This window comes from Astyanax mexicanus, chromosome 11 (assembly GCF_023375975.1).
Source record: "Astyanax mexicanus isolate ESR-SI-001 chromosome 11, AstMex3_surface, whole genome shotgun sequence".
Classification (NCBI taxonomy): domain Eukaryota; kingdom Metazoa; phylum Chordata; class Actinopteri; order Characiformes; family Acestrorhamphidae; genus Astyanax; species Astyanax mexicanus.
In genome coordinates this window covers 19726771-19747626 of record NC_064418.1, presented here as the reverse complement: position 1 = coordinate 19747626, position 20856 = coordinate 19726771, and the positions used below count along the sequence as shown (strand labels likewise).

The 20856-nt window shown below is 43.8% G+C and overlaps 1 long non-coding RNA gene across 1 annotated transcript in view; it reads right to left on the bottom strand.

The window, feature by feature from the left end:
* Positions 1 to 3140: 3140 nt before the first annotated feature.
* LOC125804918 (uncharacterized) overlaps positions 3141 to 20856 on the bottom strand; it is a 28170-nt gene continuing 10454 nt past the window's right edge. The window contains exon 3 of the long non-coding RNA XR_007441145.1: positions 3141 to 4470. This is a non-coding gene — a long non-coding RNA (uncharacterized LOC125804918). The remainder of the gene's footprint in view (positions 4471 to 20856) is intronic.

Genomic DNA, 20856 nt, shown 5'->3' with positions numbered 1-20856 from the left:
TGCTTTTTGGAGCGATTTATCGTACGGTTTTCGTAAAAACTTCGTAAACGTACGCATTTTTTCCCCATAGGAATGAATGGGGCGAAATTTTAAACGTCCGTAACCGCCACAATTTTTGAGATACGAAGACCAAATTTGGCGAGCTTATAGATCTTACCGAGATCTTTAAATTAATAGCAGGTTGCGAAGCGATACGACGTACGGTTTTCGTACAATTTTCGTACGAAGTTTTCCCATAGAAATGAATGGGGGGCCCAGAGTTCCATCTCGCACACGAGCAGCTCTGCGCACGGAACCCCTTCTCTCCCCTGCTCCTCCAGTACTGTGAGTGTATGGAGGAGCTGCTGTATGGAGCAGCTATCAGTCAAAAGTTTGGACACCCCGGCACCCCAGCCAGGGTTTAGCAACCACCTATTAACTGCTTAGCAACCACTCTCTCTTTCTCACTCTCTCTTTCGCTCTCTACTTCTCTAATTCTCACTCTCTTTCCCACTCTCTCTCTATTTCTATATTTCTCACTCTTTCTTTTGCTCTCTACTTCTCTACTTCTCACTCTCTCTTTTGCTCTCTACTTCTCTATTTCTCACTCTCTTTTGCTCTCTACTCCTCTATTTCTCACTCTCTTTCTCACTCTCTCTCTACTTCTCTATCTCACTCTCTCTTTCTCACTCTCTCTACGTCTCTATTTCTCACTCTCTCTCTACTTCTCTATCTCACTCTCTCTTTCTCACTCTCTCTCTACTTCTCTAATTCTCACTCTATCTTTCCCACTCTCTCTCTACTTCTCTATTTCTCACTCTTTCTTTTGCTCTCTACTTCTCTACTTCTCACTCTCTCGTTTGCTCTCTACTTCTCTGTCTCACTCTCTCTTTTGCTCTCTACTTCTCTATTTCTCACTCTCTCTTTCTCACTCTTTTCTACGTCTCTATTTCTCACTCTCTCTACTTCTCTATTTCTCACTCTTTCTCACTCTCTACGTCTCTATTTCTCACTCTCTCTCTACGTCTCTATTTCTCACTCTCTCTCTCTACTTCTATATTTCTCACTCTCTCTACTTCTATATTTCTCACTCTCTTTTTCACTCTCTCTCTACGTCTCTATTTCTCTTTATTTCTCACTCTCTCTACTTCTATATTTCTCACTCTCTTTTTCACTCTCTCTCTACGTCTCTATTTCTCACTCTCTCTCTACTTCTCTATTTCTCACTCTCTTTCTCACTCTCTCTCTACGTCTCTATTTCGCACTCTCTCTACTTCTCTATTTCTCACTCTCTCTTTCTCACTCTCTCTCTACTTCTCTATTTCTCACTCTCTCTTTCTCACTCTCTCTACTTTTCTGTCTCTTTCTTTCTACTTTTCTATTTCTCTATTTCTCTCTTACTCTCTCTTTATTTCTCGCTCTTCTCTCTACTTCTCTTTCACTCTACTTTTCTGTCTTGCTTTCTCTTTCTATCTATCTCTCTACTACATCCTTTTTCTTTCTCTACTTCTTTATTTCTCGATCTCTCTTTTTCCCTAATTCTCTTTCTCTCGCTCAATATTTCTCTCTACTTGTCACTCTTTTTCTCACATTCTCGGGTGTTCTTTCTCTACTTCTCACGCTGATTTTCTCTCTACTTCTCTATTTCAGGCTCTCCCTTTTTCTGTACTTCTACATTTAACACTCTTTCTTTTTATCTACTACTGCCTAGGAACCAGTTAGATACACCTTAGCAACCACCTGGAAAACATTATCAACTGCCTAGCAACCACTTAGCAACCATGTGTAATACGTTAGCAACTGCCTAGCAACCAGATAGCAACACCTTAGCAACCACCTGGAAAACGTTAGCAACTGCCTAGCAACTGCTTAGCAACCACTTTAGAAATGGTAGCAACTGCCTAGCGACCAGTTAGATACACCTAGCAACACCTTAGCAACCACCCCAGATACCATAGCAACATCTTAGCAACCACCTAGCAACACCTTAGCAACCACCCTAGACACCATAGCAACACCTTAGCAACCGCCTAGCAACACCTTAGCAACCACCTTGCAACCACCTAGCAACACCTTAGCAACCACCCCGGATACCATAGCAACACCTTAGCAACCACCTAGCAACACCTTAGCAACCACCTAGCAACACCTTAGCAACCACCCTGGATACCATAGCAACACCTTAGCAACCACCTAGCAACACCTTAGCAACCACCTAGCAACACCATAGCAACCACCTAGCAACACCTTAGCAACCACCCTGGATACCATAGCAACACCTTAGCAACCACCTAGCAACACCTTAGCAACCACCTAGAAACACCTTAGCAACCACCTAGAAACACCTTAGCAACCACCCAGGATACCATAGCAACACCTTAGCAACCACCAAGCAACACCTTAGCAACCACCCTGGATACCATAGCAACACCTTAGCAACCACCTAGCAACACCTTAGCAACCACACCATAGCATCCACCCCGGATACCATAGCAACACTTAAGCAACCGCCTAGCAACCACCTAGCAACACCTTAGCAACCACCCCGGATACCATAGCAACACCTTAGCAACCACCTAGCAACACCTTAGCAACCACCTAGCAACACCTTAGCAACCACCTAGAAACACCTTAGCAACCACCCAGGATACCATAGCAACACCTTAGCAACCGCCCAGGATACCATAGCAACACCTTAGCAACTGCCTAGCAACACCTTAGCAACCACCCCGGATACCATAGCAACACCATAGCAACCACCTAGCAACACCTTATCAACCACCTAGCAACACCTTAGCAACCACCCTGGATACCATAGCAACCGCCTAGCAACACCCTAGCAACCACCTAGCAACACCTTAGCAACCACCCTGGATACCATAGCAACACCTTAGCAACCACCTAGCAAGACCTTAGCAACCAACCCGGATACCATAGCAACAGCTTAGCAACCACCCCGGATCCCATAGCAACACCTTAGCAACCACCTAGCAACCACCTAGCAACACCTTAGCAACCACCCCAGATACCATAGCAACACCTTAGCAACCACCTGGAAAATATTAGAAACTGCCTAATAACCACTTAAAAACCATTTGGAATACGTTAGGAATTGCCTAGCAACAATTTAGCAACAGCTTAGCAACCACCTGGAATATGTTCGCAACTGCCTAGCAACCAATTAGCAAGCACTAAGCAACGATGTGGACTACATTAGCAACTGCCTAGCAACTACCTAGCAACCACTTAGCAACACTTTACTTTATAAGATAATTATAAGCTTTTCACCATGTTAGCCAAAACTTTTTGGACTTCAACATTTAGCCGAAAGTCAACAGCATAGCAACCACTCTTCACACGCTTTAGACAGAAATATCTTAGCAACCATTTTAACTATTCAACGTTATTTAACTATTTAACGTACTTTTCCAAGCCAACTTAAAGTTCGTTATCGAACTTTCCTTTTCTAGTTATTATTATTATTATTATTATTCTTACGCCTTTTTTTCTGTACGCTACTCCTCCTAGAGCTTTCAACGTAGAATCACGAAACTTTCACGGATCGTAGGACCTATGCCAACTTAGCGTGCTTGTGCTTTTTGGAGCGATTTATCGTACGGTTTTCGTAAAAACTTCGTAAACGTACGCATTTTTTCCCCATAGGAATGAATGGGGCGAAATTTTAAACGTCCGTAACCGCCACAATTTTTGAGATACGAAGACCAAATTCGGCGAGCTTATAGATCTTACCGAGATCTTTAAATTAATAGCAGGTTGCGAAGCGATACGACGTACGGTTTTCGTACAATTTTCGTACGAAGTTTTCCCATAGAAATGAATGGGGGGCCCAGAGTTCCATCTCGCACACGAGCAGCTCTGCGCACGGAACCCCTTCTCTCCCCTGCTCCTCCAGTACTGTGAGTGTATGGAGGAGCTGCTGTATGGAGCAGCTATCAGTCAAAAGTTTGGACACCCCGGCACCCCAGCCACTCTCTCTTTCTCACTCTCTCTTTCGCTCTCTACTTCTCTAATTCTCACTCTCTTTCCCACTCTCTCTCTATTTCTATATTTCTCACTCTTTCTTTTGCTCTCTACTTCTCTACTTCTCACTCTCTCTTTTGCTCTCTACTTCTCTATTTCTCACTCTCTTTTGCTCTCTACTCCTCTATTTCTCACTCTCTTTCTCACTCTCTCTCTACGTCTCTATTTCTCACTCTCTCTCTACGTCTCTATTTCTCACTCTCTTTCTCACTCTCTCTCTACGTCTATTTCTCACTCTATTTCTCACTCTCTCTCTACTTCTCTATCTCACTCTCTCTTTCTCACTCTCTCTCTACGTCTCTATTTCTCACTCTCTCTCTCTACTTCTATATTTCTCACTCTCTCTACTTCTATATTTCTCACTCTCTTTTTCACTCTCTCTCTACGTCTCTATTTCTCACTCTCTCTCTACTTCTCTATTTCTCACTCTCTTTCTCACTCTCTCTACGTCTCTATTTCTCACTCTCTCTACTTCTCTATTTCTCACTCTCTCTTTCTCACTCTCTCTCTACTTCTCTATTTCTCACTCTCTCTCTGCTTCTCTATTTCTCACTCTCTTTTGCTCTCTTCTTCTCTATTTCTCACTCTCTCTTTCTCACTCTCTCTCTACTTCTCTATTTCTCACTCTCTCTACTTTTCTATGTCTCTTTCTTTCTACTTTTCTATTTCTCTATTTCTCTCTTACTCTTTATTTCTCGCTCTTCTCTCTACTTCTCTTTCACTCTACTTTTCTGTCTTGCTTTCTCTTTCTATCTATCTCTACTACATCCTCTTTCTTTCTCTACTTCTTTATTTCTCGATCTCTCTTTTTCCCTAATTCTCTTTCTCTCGCTCAATATTTCTCTCTACTTGTCACTCTTTTTCTCACATTCTCGGGTGTTCTTTCTCTACTTCTCACGCTGATTTTCTCTCTACTTCTCTATTTCAGGCTCTCCCTTTTTCTGTACTTCTACATTTAACACTCTTTCTTTTTATCTACTACTGCCTAGCAACCAGTTAGATACACCTTAGCAACCACCTGGAAAACATTAGCAACTGCCTAGCAACCACTTAGCAACCATGTGTAATACGTTAGCAACTGCCTAGCAACCAGATAGCAACACCTTAGCAACCACCTGGAAAACGTTAGCAACTGCTTAGCAACCACTTTAGAAATGGTAGCAACTGCCTAGCGACCAGTCAGATACACCTAGCAACACCTTAGCAACCATCCCAGATACCATAGCAACATCTTAGCAATCACCTAGCAACACCTTAGCAACCACCACAGACACCATAGCAACACCTTAGCAACCGCCTAGCAACCGTCTAGCAACCACCTAGCAACACCTTAGCAACCACCCCGGATACCATAGCAACACCTTAGCAACCACCTAGCAACACATTAGCAACCACCCTGGATACCATAGCAACACCTTAGCAACCACCTAGCAAAACCTTAGCAACCACCTAGCAACACCCTAGCAACCACCTAGCAACACCTTAGCAACCACCTTGCAACCACCTAGCAACACCTTAGCAACCACCCCGGATACCATAGCAACACCTTAGCAACCACCTAGCAACACCTTAGCAACCACCTAGCAACACCTTAGCAACCACCCTGGATACCATAGCAACACCTTAGCAACCACCTAGCAACACCTTAGCAACCACCTAGCAACACCCTAGCAACCACCTAGCAACCACCTAGCAACCACCCTGGATACCATAGCAACACCTTAGCAACCACCTAGCAACACCCTAGCAACCACCTAGCAACCACCTAGCAACACCTTAGCAACCACCCTGGATACCATAGCAACACCTTAGCAACCACCTAGCAACACCTTAGCAACCACCCTGGATACCATAGCAACACCTTAGCAACCACCTAGCAACACCTTAGCAACCACTTAGAAACACCGTAGCAACCACCCCGGATACCATTGCAACACCTTAGCAACCACCTAGCAACACCTTAGCAACCACCTAGCAACACCTTAGCAACCACCTAGAAACTCCTTAGCAACCACCCAGGATACCATAGCAACACCTTAGCTACTGCCTAGCAACCACCTAGCAACACCTTAGCAACCACCCAGGATACCATAGCAACACCTTAGCAACCACCTAGCAACACCTTAGCAACCACCCTGGATACCATAGCAACACCATAGCAACCACCTAGCAACACCTTAGCAACCACCCAGGATACCATAGCAACACCTTAGCAACCACCTAGCAACACCTTAGCAACCACCCCGGATACCATAGCAACACCTTAGCAACCACCTAGCAACACCTTAGCAACCACCCTGGATACCATAGCAACCGCCTAGCAACACCCTAGCAACCACCTAGCAACACCTTAGCAACCACCCTGGATACCATAGCAACACCTTAGCAACCACCTAGCAACACCTTAGCAACCAACCCGGATACCATAGCAACACCTTAGCAACCACCCCGGATCCCATAGCAACACCTTAGCAACCACCTAGCAACCCTCTAGCAACCACCTAGCAACACCTTAGCAACCACCCCAGATACCATAGCAACACCTTAGCAACCACCTAGCAACACCTTAGCAACCACCCCAGATACCATAGCAACCAGTTAGCAACCACCTGGAAAATATTAGAAACTGCCTAATAACCACTTAAAAACCATTTGGAATACGTTAGGAATTGCCTAGCAACAAGTTAGCAACAGCTTAGCAACCACCTGGAATATGTTCGCAACTGCCTAGCAACCAATTAGCAAGCACTAAGCAACGATGTGGACTACATTAGCAACTGCCTAGCAACTACCTAGCAACCACTTAGCAACACTTTACTTTATAAGATAATTATAAGCTTTTCACCATGTTAGCCAAAACTTTTTGGACTTCAACATTTAGCCGAAAGTCAACAGCATAGCAACCACTCTTCACACGCTTTAGACAGAAATATCTTAGCAACCATTTTTACTATTCAACGTTATTTAACTATTTAACGTACTTTTCCAAGCCAACTTAAAGTTCGTTATCGAACTTTCCTTTTCTAGTTATTATTATTATTCTTACGCCTTTTTTTCTGTACGCTACTCCTCCTAGAGCTTTCAACGTAGAATCACGAAACTTTCACGGATCGTAGGACCTATGCCAACTTAGCGTGCTTGTGCTTTTTGGAGCGATTTATCGTACGGTTTTCGTAAAAACTTCGTAAACGTACGCATTTTTTCCCCATAGGAATGAATGGGGCGAAATTTTAAACGTCCGTAACCGCCACAATTTTTGAGATATGAAGACCAAATTTGGCGAGCTTATAGATCTTACCGAGATCTTTAAATTAATAGCAGGTTGCGAAGCGATACGACGTACGGTTTTCGTACAATTTTCGTACGAAGTTTTCCCATAGAAATGAATGGGGGGCCCAGAGTTCCATCTCGCACACGAGCAGCTCTGCGCACGGAACCCCTTCTCTCCCCTGCTCCTCCAGTACTGTGAGTGTATGGAGGAGCTGCTGTATGGAGCAGCTATCAGTCAAAAGTTTGGACACCCCGGCACCCCAGCCAGGGCTTTGCAACCACCTATTAACTGCTTAGCAACCACTCTCTCTTTCTCACTCTCTCTCTACTTCTCTCACTCTCTCTTTCTCACTCTCTCTCTACTTCTCTCACTCTCTCTTTCTCACTCTCTCTCTACTTTTCACTCTCTCTTTTGCTCTCTACTTCTCTGTTTCTCACTCTCTCTTTTGCTCTCTACTTATCTACTTCTCACTCTCTCTTTTGCTCTCTACTTCTCTACTTCTCACTCTCTCTTTTGCTCTCTGCTTCTCTATTTCTCACTCTCTCTTTTGCTCTCTACTTCTCACACTCTCTTTTGCTTTCTACTTCTCTATTTCTCACTCTCTCTTTTGCTCTCTACTTCTCGCTCTCTCTTTTGCTCTCTACTTCTCACTCTCTCTTTTGCTCTCTACTTCTCTCTTTCTCACTCTCTCTACGTCTCTATTTCTCACTCTCTCTTTTGCTCTCTACTTCTCTATTTCTCACTCTCTTTTGCTCTCTACTTCTCTATTTCTCACTCTTTCTTTCTCACTCTCTCTCTACGTCTCTATTTCTCACACTCTCTTTCTCACTCTCTCTACTTCTCTATTTCTCACTCTCTCTTTTGCTCTCTACTTCTCTATTTCTCACTCTCTCTACGTCTCTATTTTTCACTCTCTCTTTTGCTCTCTACTTCTCTTTCTCACTCTCTTTTGCTCTCTACTTATCTCTTTCTCACGCTCTATGTCTCTATATCTTTTTCTCTCTACTTCTCTATTTCTCACTCTCTCTTTTGCTCTTTACATTTCTTTATTTCTCACTCTCTCTTTCTCACTCTCTCTCTCTACTTCTCTATTTCTCACTCTCTTTTGCTCTCTACTTCTCTATTTCTCACTCTCTTTCTCACTCTACTTCTGAATTTCTCACTCTCTTTCTCACTCTCTCTCTACGTCTCTATTTCTCACTCTCTCTTTTACTCTCTACTTCTCTATTTCTCACTCTTTCTTTCTCTCTCACTCTCTCTCTCTACGTCTCAATTTCTCTTTCTCGCTACTTTTCTATTTCTCTATTCTCTCTTACTCTTTCTTTATTTCTCGCTCTTCTCTCTACTTCTCTTTCACTCTACTTTTCTATGTCTTGCTTTCTCTTTCTATCTATCTCTCTACTACTTCCTCTTTCTTTCTCTACTTCTTTATTTCTCGATGTCCCTTTTTCTCTAATTCTCTTTTTCTCGCTCAATATTTCTCTCAACTTGTCACTCTTTTTCTCACATTCTCGCGTGTTCTTTCTCTTTTTCTCGCGGTTTTCTCCCTACTTCTTTATTTCTTGCTCTCCCTTTTTCTGTACTTCTACATTTAACACTCTCTCTTTTTCTCTACTTCAACCATTTTAGAAATGATAGCAACAACCTAGCAACCAGTTATCAACACCTTAGCAACCACCTGGTAAACATTAGCAACTGCCTAGCAACCACTTTAGAAATGATCACAACCGCTCAGCAACCATCTGGAATACGTTAGCAACTGCCTAGCAACCAGTTAGCAACACCTTAGCAACCACCTGGAAAATGTTAGCAACTGCCTAGAAACCACTTAGCAACCACTTTAGAAATGATCATAACTGCCTAGCAACCAGTTAGCAACACCTTAGCAACCACCTGGAAAACGTTAGCAACTGCCTAGCAACTGCTTAGCAACCACTTTAGAAATATTAGCAACTGCCTAGCAACCAGTTAGATACACCTTAGCAACCACCTGGAAAACATTAGCAAGTGCCTAGCAACCACTTAGCAACCATGTGGAATACGTTAGCAACTGCCTAGTAACCGTTTAGCAACCACCTCGGATACCATAGCAACACCTTAGCAACCGCCTAGCAACCACCTAGCAACACCTTAGCAACCACCCCGGATACCATAGCAACACCTTAGCAACCACCTAGCAACCACCTAGCAACACCTTAGCAGCCACCCAGGATACCATAGCAACACCTTAGCAACCATCTAGCAACACCTTAGCAACCACCTAGCAACACCTTAGCAACCACCTAGCAACACCTTAGCAACCACCCCAGATACCATAGCAACACCTTAGCAACCACCTAGCAACCACCTAGCAACACCTTAGCAGCCACCCAGGATACCATAGCAACACCTTAGCAACCATCTAGCAACACCTTAGCAACCATCTAGCAACACCTTAGCAACCACCTAGCAACTCCTTAGCAACCAACCCGGATACCATAGCAACCGCCTAGCAACACCTTAGCAACCACCTAGCAACCACCTAGCAACACCTTAGCAACCACCCCGGATACCATAGCAACCGCTTAGCAACCACCTAGCAACACCCTAGCAACCACCTAGCAACACCTTGGCAACCACCCTGGATACCATAGCAACACCTTAGCAACCATCTAGCAACACCTTAGCAACCACCCCAGATACCATAGCAACACCTTAGCAACCACCTAGCAACACCTTAGGAACCACCCCAGACACCATAGCAACACCTTAGCAACCACCTAGCAACACCTTAGCAACCACCTTGCAACCACCTAGCAGCACCTTAGCAACCACCCCGGATACCATAGCAATACCTTAGCAACCGCCTAGCAACACCTTAGCAACCACCCTGGATACCATAGCAACACCTTAGCAACCGCCTAGCAACACATTAGCAACCACCTAGCAACCACCCGGATACCATAGCAACACCTTAGCAACCACCACAGATACCATAGCAACACCTTAGCAACCACCTAGCAACACCTTAGCAACCACCTAGCAACACCTTAGCAACCACCTAGCAACACCTTAGCAACCACCCCGGATACCATAGCAACACCTTACCAACCATCTAGCAACACCTTACCAACCACCCCAGATAGCATAGCAACACCCTAGCAACCACCTAGCAACACCTTAGCAACCACCCCAGATACCATAGCAACACCTTAGCAACCACATAGCAACACCTTAGCAACCACCTAGCAACCACCTAGCAACACCTTGGCAACACCCCAGATACCATAGCAACACCTTAACAACCACCTAGCAACCACCTAGCAACCACCTAGCAACACCTTACCAACCACCCTGGATACCATAGCAACACCTTAGCAACCACCTAGCAACACCTAAGCAACCAACCCGGATACCATATCAACACCTTAGCAACCACTTGGAAACCATGTGGAATATGTTAGCAACTGCATAGCAACCAGTTAGCAACCACTTAGCAACCACCTGGAAAATATTAGAAACTGCCTAGCAACCACTTAACAACCATGTGGAATACATGAGCAATTGCCTAGCAACCAGTTAGCAACAGCTTAGCAACCACCTGGAATATGTAAGAATCTGCTTAGCAACCAATTAGCAAACACTAAGCAACGATGTGGAATACATTAGCAACTGCCTAGTAACTACCTAGCAACCACTTAGCAACACTTTACTTTATATAGGTATATATAAAGTAAAGTGTTTATATTACTTTATAAGACAAATATTAGCTTTTCACCATGTTAGCCAAAACTTTTTGGACTTTAACATTTAGCTGAAAGTCAACAGCAAAGCAACCACTCTTCACACGCTTTAGACAGAAATATCTTAGCAACCATTTTAACTTTTTCAACGTTATTAACGTACTTTTCCAAGCCAACTTAAAGTTCGTTATCGAACTTTCCTTTTCTAGTTATTATTATTATTCTTACGCCTTTTTTTCTGTACGCTACTCCTCCTAGAGCTTTTATCGTAGAATCACGAAACTTTCACGGATCGTAGGACCTATAGTGAATTACGTTGCTTGTGCTTTTTGGAGCGATTTATCGTACGGTTTTCGTAAAAACTTCGTAAACGTACGCATTTTTTCCCCATAGGAATGAATGGGGGAGAATTTTGAACGTCCGTGACGGTCACAATTTTTGAGATACGGAGACCAAATTCGGCGAGCTAATAGATCTTATCAAGATCTTTAAATTAATAGTAGGTTGCGAAGCGATACGACGTACGGTTTTCGTACAATTGTCGTACGAAGTTTTCCCATAGAAATGAATGGGGGGCCCAGAGTTCCATCTCGCACACGAGCAGCTCTGCGCACGGAACCCCTTCTCTCCCCTGCTCCTCCAGTACTGTGAGTGTATGGAGGAGCTGCTGTATGGAGCAGCTATCAGTCAAAAGTTTGGACACCCCGGGCACCCCAGCCAGCGCTTTGCAACCACCTATTAACTGCTTAGCAACCACTCTCTCTTTCTCACTCTCTCTCTACTTCTCTCACTCTCTCTTTCTCACTCTCTCTCTACTTCTCTCACTCTCTCTTTCTCACTCTCTCTCTACTTTTCACTCTATCTTTTGCTCTCTACTTCTCTGTTTCTCACTCTCTCTTTTGCTCTCTACTTATCTACTTCTCGCTCTCTCTTTTGCTCTCTACTTCTCACTCTCTCTTTTGCTCTCTACTTCTCTATTTCTCACTCTCTCTTTCTCACTCTCTCTCTATGTCTCTATTTCTCACTCTCTTTTGCTCTCTACTTCTCTATTTCTCACTCTCTTTTGCTCTCTACTTCTCTATTTCTCACTCTTTCTTTCTCACTCTCTCTCTACGTCTCTATTTCTCACACTCTCTTTCTCACTCTCTCTACTTCTCTATTTCTCACTCTCTTTTGCTCTCTACTTCTCTATTTCTCACTCTCTCTACGTCTCTATTTCTCACTCTCTCTTTTGCTCTCTACTTCTCTATTTCTCACTCTCTTTTGCTCTCTACTTATCTCTTTCTCACGCTCTATGTCTCTATATCTTTTTCTCTCTACTTCTCTATTTCTCACTCTCTCTTTTGCTCTTTACATTTCTTTATTTCTCACTCTCTCTTTCTCACTCTCTCTACTTCTCTATTTCTCACTCTCTTTTGCTCTCTACTTCTCTATTTCTCACTCTCTTTCTCACTCTACTTCTGAATTTCTCACTCTCTTTCTCACTCTCTCTCTACGTCTCTATTTCTCACTCTCTCTTTTACTCTCTACTTCTCTATTTCTCACTCTCTTTCTCACTCTACTTCTGAATTTCTCACTCTCTTTCTCACTCTCTCTCTCTACGTCTCAATTTCTCTTTCTCGCTACTTTTCTATTTCTCTATTCTCTCTTACTCTTTCTTTATTTCTCGCTCTTCTCTCTACTTCTCTTTCACTCTACTTTTCTATGTCTTGCTTTCTCTTTCTTTTTATGTCTGGAATATGTTAGCAACTGCCTAGCAACCAGTTAGCAACACCTTAGCAACCACCTGGAAAATGTTAGCAACTGCCTAGCAACCACTTAGCAACCATGTGGAATACGTTAGCAACTGCCTAGCAACCAGTTAGCAACACCTTAGCAACCACCTGGAAAACGTTAACAACTGCCTAGCAACTGCTTAGCAACCACTTCAGAAATATTAGCAACTGCCTAGCAACCAGTTAGATACACCTTAGCAACCACCTGGAAAACATTAGCAAGTGCCTAGCAACCACTTAGCAACCATGTGGAATACGTTAGGAACTGCCTAGTAACCATTTAGCAACCACCTCGGATACCATAGCAACACCTTAGCAACCGCCTAGCAACCACCTAGCAACACCTTAGCAACCACCCAGGATAACATAGCAACACCTTAGCAACCACCTAGCAACCACCTAGCAACACCTTAGCAACCACCCCGGATACCATAGCAACACCTTAGCAACCATCTAGCAACACCTTAGCAACCACCTAGCAACCACCTAGCAACACCTTAGCAACCACCTAGCAACACCTTAGCAACCAACCCAGATACCATAGCAACCGCCTAGCAACACCTTAGCAACCACCCTGGATACCATAGCAACACCTTAGCAACCGCCTAGCAACACGTTAGCAACCACCTAGCAACACCTTAGCAACCGCCTAGCAACACCTTAGCAACCACCCCAGATACCATAGCAACACCTTAGCAACCACCTAGCAACACCTTAGCAACCACCTAGCAACACCTTAGCAACCACCCCGGATACCATAGCAACACCTTAGCAACCACCTAGCAACATCTTAGCAACCACCCCGGATGCCATAACAACACCTTAGCAACCGCCTAGCAACACGTTAGCAACCACCTAGCAACCACCCGGATACCATAGCAACACCTTAGCAACCACCTGGCAACACCTTAGCAACCGCCTAGCAACACCTTAGCAACCGCCTAGCAACACCTTAGCAACCACCCCAGATACCATAGCAACACCTTAGCAACCACCTAGCAACACCTTAGCAACCACCTAGCAACACCTTAGCAACCACCCCGGATACCATAGCAACACCTTAGCAACCACCTAGCAACATCTTAGCAACCACCCCGGATGCCATAACAACACCTTAGCAACCGCCTAGCAACCACCTAGCAACACCTTAGCAACCACCCCGGATACCATAGCAACACCTTAGCAACCATCTAGCAACACCTTAGCAACCACCCCAGATACCATAGCAACACCCTAGCAACCACCTAGCAACACCTTAGCAACCACCCCAGATACCATAGCAACACCTTAGCAACCGCATAGCAACACCTTAGCAACCACCTAGCAACCACCTAGCAACACCTTAGCAACCACCCCGGATACCATAGCAACCGCCTAGCAACCGCCTAGCAACACCCTAGCAACCACCTAGCAACACCTTGGCAACACCCCGGATACCATAGCAACACCTTAGCAACCACCTAGCAACACCTTAGCAACCAACCCGGATACCGTATCAACACCTTAGCAACCACTTGGAAACCATGTGGAATATGTTAGCAACTGCATAGCAACCAGTTAGCAACCACTTAGCAACCACCTGGAAAATATTAGAAACTGCCTAGCAACCACTTAACAACCATGTGGAATACATTAGCAATTGCCTAGCAACCAGTTAGCAACAGCTTAGCAACCACCTGGAATATGTAAGAATCTGCTTAGCAACCAATTAGCAAACACTAAGCAACGATGTGGAATACATTAGCAACTGCCTAGTAACTACCTAGCAACCACTTAGCAACACTTTACTTTATATAGGTATATATAAAGTAAAGTGTTTATATTACTTTATAAGACAATTATTAGCTTTTCACCATGTTAGCCAAAACTTTTTAGACTTTAACATTTAGCTGAAAGTCAACAGCAAAGCAACCACTCTTCACACGCTTTAGACAGAAATATCTTAGCAACCATTTTAACTTTTTCAACGTTATTAACGTACTTTTCCAAGCCAACTTAAAGTTCGTTATCGAACTTTCCTTTTCTAGTTATTATTATTATTCTTACGCCTTTTTTTCTGTACGCTACTCCTCCTAGAGCTTTTATCGTAGAATCACGAAACTTTCACGGATCGTAGGACCTATAGTGAATTACGTTGCTTGTGCTTTTTGGAGCGATTTATCGTACGGTTTTCGTAAAAACTTCGTAAACGTACGCATTTTTTCCCCATAGGAATGAATGGGGGAGAATTTTGAACGTCCGTGACGGTCACAATTTTTGAGATACGGAGACCAAATTCGGCGAGCTAATAGATCTTATCGAGATCTTTAAATTAATAGTAGGTTGCGAAGTGATACGACGTACGGTTTTCGTACAATTGTCGTACGAAGTTTTCCCATAGAAATGAATGGGGGGCCCAGAGTTCCATCTCACACACGAGCAGCTCTGCGCACGGAACCCCTTCTCTCCCCTGCTCCTCCAGTACTGTGAGTGTATGGAGGAGCTGCTGTATGGAGCAGCTATCAGTCAAAAGTTTGGACACCCCGGGCACCCCAGCCAGCGCTTTGCAACCACCTATTAACTGCTTAGCAACCACTCTCTCTTTCTCACTCTCTCTCTACTTCTCTCACTCTCTCTTTCTCACTCTCTCTCTACTTCTCTCACTCTCTCTTTCTCACTCTCTCTCTACTTTTCACTCTATCTTTTGCTCTCTACTTCTCTGTTTCTCACTCTCTCTTTTGCTCTCTACTTATCTACTTCTCGCTCTCTCTTTTGCTCTCTACTTCTCACTCTCTCTTTTGCTCTCTACTTCTCTATTTCTCACTCTCTCTTTCTCACTCTCTCTCTATGTCTGTATTTGTCACTCTCTTTTGCTCTCTACTTCTCTATTTCTCACTCTCTTTTGCTCTCTACTTCTCTATTTCTCACTCTTTCTTTCTCACTCTCTCTCTACGTCTCTATTTCTCACACTCTCTTTCTCACTCTCTCTACTTCTCTATTTCTCACTCTCTTTTGCTCTCTACTTCTCTATTTCTCACTCTCTCTACGTCTCTATTTCTCACTCTCTCTTTTGCTCTCTACTTCTCTATTTCTCACTCTCTTTTGCTCTCTACTTATCTCTTTCTCACGCTCTATGTCTCTATATCTTTTTCTCTCTACTTCTCTATTTCTCACTCTCTCTTTTGCTCTTTACATTTCTTTATTTCTCACTCTCTCTTTCTCACTCTCTCTACTTCTCTATTTCTCACTCTCTTTTGCTCTCTACTTCTCTTTCTCACTCTCTTTCTCACTCTACTTCTGAATTTCTCACTCTCTTTCTCACTCTCTCTCTACGTCTCTATTTCTCACTCTCTCTTTTACTCTCTACTTCTCTATTTCTCACTCTTTCTTTCTCTCTTTCTCACTCTCTCTCTCTACGTCTCAATTTCTCTTTCTCGCTACTTTTCTATTTCTCTATTCTCTCTTACTCTTTCTTTATTTCTCGCTCTTCTCTCTACTTCTCTTTCACTCTACTTTTCTATGTCTTGCTTTCTCTTTCTTTTTATGTCTGGAATATGTTAGCAACTGCCTAGCAACCAGTTAGCAACACCTTAGCAACCACCTGGAAAATGTTAGCAACTGCCTAGCAACCACTTAGCAACCATGTGGAATACGTTAGCAACTGCCTAGCAACCAGTTAGCAACACCTTAGCAACCACCTGGAAAACGTTAACAACTGCCTAGCAACTGCTTAGCAACCACTTCAGAAATATTAGCAACTGCCTAGCAACCAGTTAGATACACCTTAGCAACCACCTGGAAAACATTAGCAAGTGCCTAGCAACCACTTAGCAACCATGTGGAATACGTTAGGAACTGCCTAGTAACCATTTAGCAACCACCTCGGATACCATAGCAACACCTTAGCAACCGCCTAGCAACCACCTAGCAACACCTTAGCAACCACCCAGGATAACATAGCAACACCTTAGCAACCACCTAGCAACCACCTAGCAACACCTTAGCAACCACCCCGGATACCATAGCAACACCTTAGCAACCATCTAGCAACACCTTAGCAACCACCTAGCAACACCTTAGCAACCACCTAGCAACACCTTAGCAACCAACCCAGATACCATAGCAACCGCCTAGCAACACCTTAGCAACCACCCTGGATACCATAGCAACACCTTAGCAACCGCCTAGCAACACGTTAGCAACCACCTAGCAACCACCCGGATACCATAGCAACACCTTAGCAACCACCTGGCAACACCTTAGCAACCGCCTAGCAACACCTTAGCAACCGCCTAGCAACACCTTAGCAACCACCCCAGATACCATAGCAACACCTTAGCAACCACCTAGCAACACCTTAGCAACCACCTAGCAACACCTTAGCAACCACCCCGGATACCATAGCAACACCTTAGCAACCACCTAGCAACATCTTAGCAACCACCCCGGATGCCATAACAACACCTTAGCAACCGCCTAGCAACCACCTAGCAACACCTTAGCAACCACCCAGGATACCATAACAACACCTTAGCAACCACCTAGCAACACCTTAGCAACCACCCCGGATACCATAGCAACACCTTAGCAACCATCTAGCAACACCTTAGCAACCACCCCAGATACCATAGCAACACCCTAGCAACCACCTAGCAACACCTTAGCAACCACCCCAGATACCATAGCAACACCTTAGCAACCGCATAGCAACACCTTAGCAACCACCTAGCAACCACCTAGCAACACCTTAGCAACCACCCCGGATACCATAGCAACCGCCTAGCAACCGCCTAGCAACACCCTAGCAACCACCTAGCAACACCTTGGCAACACCCCGGATACCATAGCAACACCTTAGCAACCACCTAGCAACCACCTAGCAACACCTTACCAACCACCCTGGATACCATAGCAACACCTTAGCAACCAATTAGCAAACACTAAGCAACGATGTGGAATACATTAGCAACTGCCTAGTAACTACCTAGCAACCACTTAGCAACACTTTACTTTATATAGGTATATATAAAGTAAAGTGTTTATATTACTTTATAAGACAATTATTAGCTTTTCACCATGTTAGCCAAAACTTTTTAGACTTTAACATTTAGCTGAAAGTCAACAGCAAAGCAACCACTCTTCACACGCTTTAGACAGAAATATCTTAGCAACCATTTTAACTTTTTCAACGTTATTAACGTACTTTTCCAAGCCAACTTAAAGTTCGTTATCGAACTTTCCTTTTCTAGTTAAGTTGGCTTGGAAAAGCCAACTTCTTGTTCTTCGTAATCTTCTTCTTATTATTATTATTATTATTATTCTTACGCCTTTTTTTCTGTACGCTACTCCTCCTAGAGCTTTCAACGTAGAATCACGAAACTTTCACGGATCGTAGGACCTATGCCAACTTAGCGTGCTTGTGCTTTTTGGAGCGATTTATCGTACGGTTTTCGTAAAAACTTCGTAAACGTACGCATTTTTTCCCCATAGGAATGAATGGGGCGAAATTTTAAACGTCCGTAACCGCCACAATTTTTGAGATACGAAGACCAAATTTGGCGAGCTTATAGATCTTACCGAGATCTTTAAATTAATAGCAGGTTGCGAAGCGATACGACGTACGGTTTTCGTACAATTTTCGTACTAAGTTTTCCCATAGAAATGAATGGGGGGCCCAGAGTTCCATCTCGCACACGAGCAGCTCTGCGCACGGAACCCCTTCTCTCCCCTGCTCCTCCAGTACTGTGAGTGTATGGAGGAGCTGCTGTATGGAGCAGCTATCAGTCAAAAGTTTGGACACCCCGGCACCCCAGCCAGGGTTTAGCAACCACCTATTAACTGCTTAGCAACCACTCTCTCTTTCTCACTCTCTCTTTCGCTCTCTACTTCTCTAATTCTCACTCTCTTTCCCACTCTCTCTCTATTTCTATATTTCTCACTCTTTCTTTTGCTCTCTACTTCTCTACTTCTCACTCTCTCTTTTGCTCTCTACTTCTCTATTTCTCACTCTCTTTTGCTCTCTACTCCTCTATTTCTCACTCTCTTTCTCACTCTCTCTCTACGTCTCTATTTCTCACTCTATTTCTCACTCTCTCTCTACTTCTCTATCTCACTCTCTCTTTCTCACTCTCTCTCTACTTCTCTAATTCTCACTCTATCTTTCCCACTCTCTCTCTACTTCTCTATTTCTCACTCTTTCTTTTGCTCTCTACTTCTCTACTTCTCACTCTCTCGTTTGCTCTCTACTTCTCTGTCTCACTCTCTCTTTTGCTCTCTACTTCTCACTCTCTCTTTTGCTCTCTACTTCTCTATTTCTCACTCTCTCTCTACGTCTCTATTTCTCACTCTCTCTCTACTTCTCTATTTCTCACTCTCTCTTTCTCACTCTTTTCTACGTCTCTATTTCTCACTCTCTCTACTTCTCTATTTCTCACTCTTTTCCCACTCTCTCTCTACGTCTCTATTTCTCACTCTCTCTCTACGTCTCTATTTCTCACTCTCTCTCTCTACTTCTATATTTCTCACTCTCTCTACTTCTATATTTCTCACTCTCTTTTTCACTCTCTCTCTACGTCTCTATTTCTCTTTATTTCTCACTCTCTCTACTTCTATATTTCTCACTCTCTTTTTCACTCTCTCTCTACGTCTCTATTTCTCACTCTCTCTCTACTTCTCTATTTCTTACTCTCTTTCTCACTCTCTCTCTACGTCTCTATTTCTCACTCTCTCTACTTCTCTATTTCTCACTCTCTCTTTCTCACTCTCTCTCTACTTCTCTATTTCTCACTCTCTCTTTCTCACTCTCTCTACTTTTCTATGTCTCTTTCTTTCTACTTTTCTATTTCTCTATTTCTCTCTTACTCTCTCTTTATTTCTCGCTCTTCTCTCTACTTCTCTTTCACTCTACTTTTCTGTCTTGCTTTCTCTTTCTATCTATCTCTCTACTACATCCTTTTTCTTTCTCTACTTCTTTATTTCTCGATCTCTCTTTTTCCCTAATTCTCTTTCTCTCGCTCAATATTTCTCTCTACTTGTCACTCTTTTTCTCACATTCTCGGGTGTTCTTTCTCTACTTCTCACGCTGATTTTCTCTCTACTTCTCTATTTCAGGCTCTCCCTTTTTCTGTACTTCTACATTTAACACTCTTTCTTTTTATCTACTACTGCCTAGGAACCAGTTAGATACACCTTAGCAACCACCTGGAAAACATTAGCAACTGCCTAGCAACCACTTAGCAACCATGTGTAATACGTTAGCAACTGCCTAGCAACCAGATAGCAACACCTTAGCAACCACCTGGAAAACGTTAGCAACTGCCTAGCAACTGCTTAGCAACCACTTTAGAAATGGTAGCAACTGCCTAGCGACCAGTTAGATACACCTAGCAACACCTTAGCAACCACCCCAGATACCATAGCAACATCTTAGCAACCACCTAGCAACACCTTAGCAACCACCCAAGACACCATAGCAACACCTTAGCAACCGCCTAGCAACACCTTAGCAACCACCTAGCAACACCTTAGCAACCACCCCGGATACCATAGCAACACCTTAGCAACCACCTAGCAACACCTTAGCAACCACCCTGGATACCATAGCAACACCTTAGCAACCACCTAGCAAAACCTTAGCAACCACCTAGCAACACCCTAGCAACCACCTAGCAACACCTTAGCAACCACCTTGCAACCACCTAGCAACACCTTAGCAACCACCCCGGATACCATAGCAACACCTTAGCAACCACCTAGCAACACCTTAGCAACCACCCTGGATACCAAATCAACACCTTAGCAACCACCTAGCAACACCCTAGCAACCACCTAGCAACCACCTAGCAACACCTTAGCAACCACCCTGGATACCATAGCAACACCTTAGCAACCACCTAGCAACACCTTAGCAACCACCCCGGATACCATAGCAACACCATAGCAACCACCTAGCAACACCTTAGCAACCACCTAGCAACACCTTAGCAACCACCCTGGATACCATAGCAACCGCCTAGCAACACCCTAGCAACCACCTAGCAACACCTTAGCAACCACCCTGGATACCATAGCAACACCTTAGCAACCACCT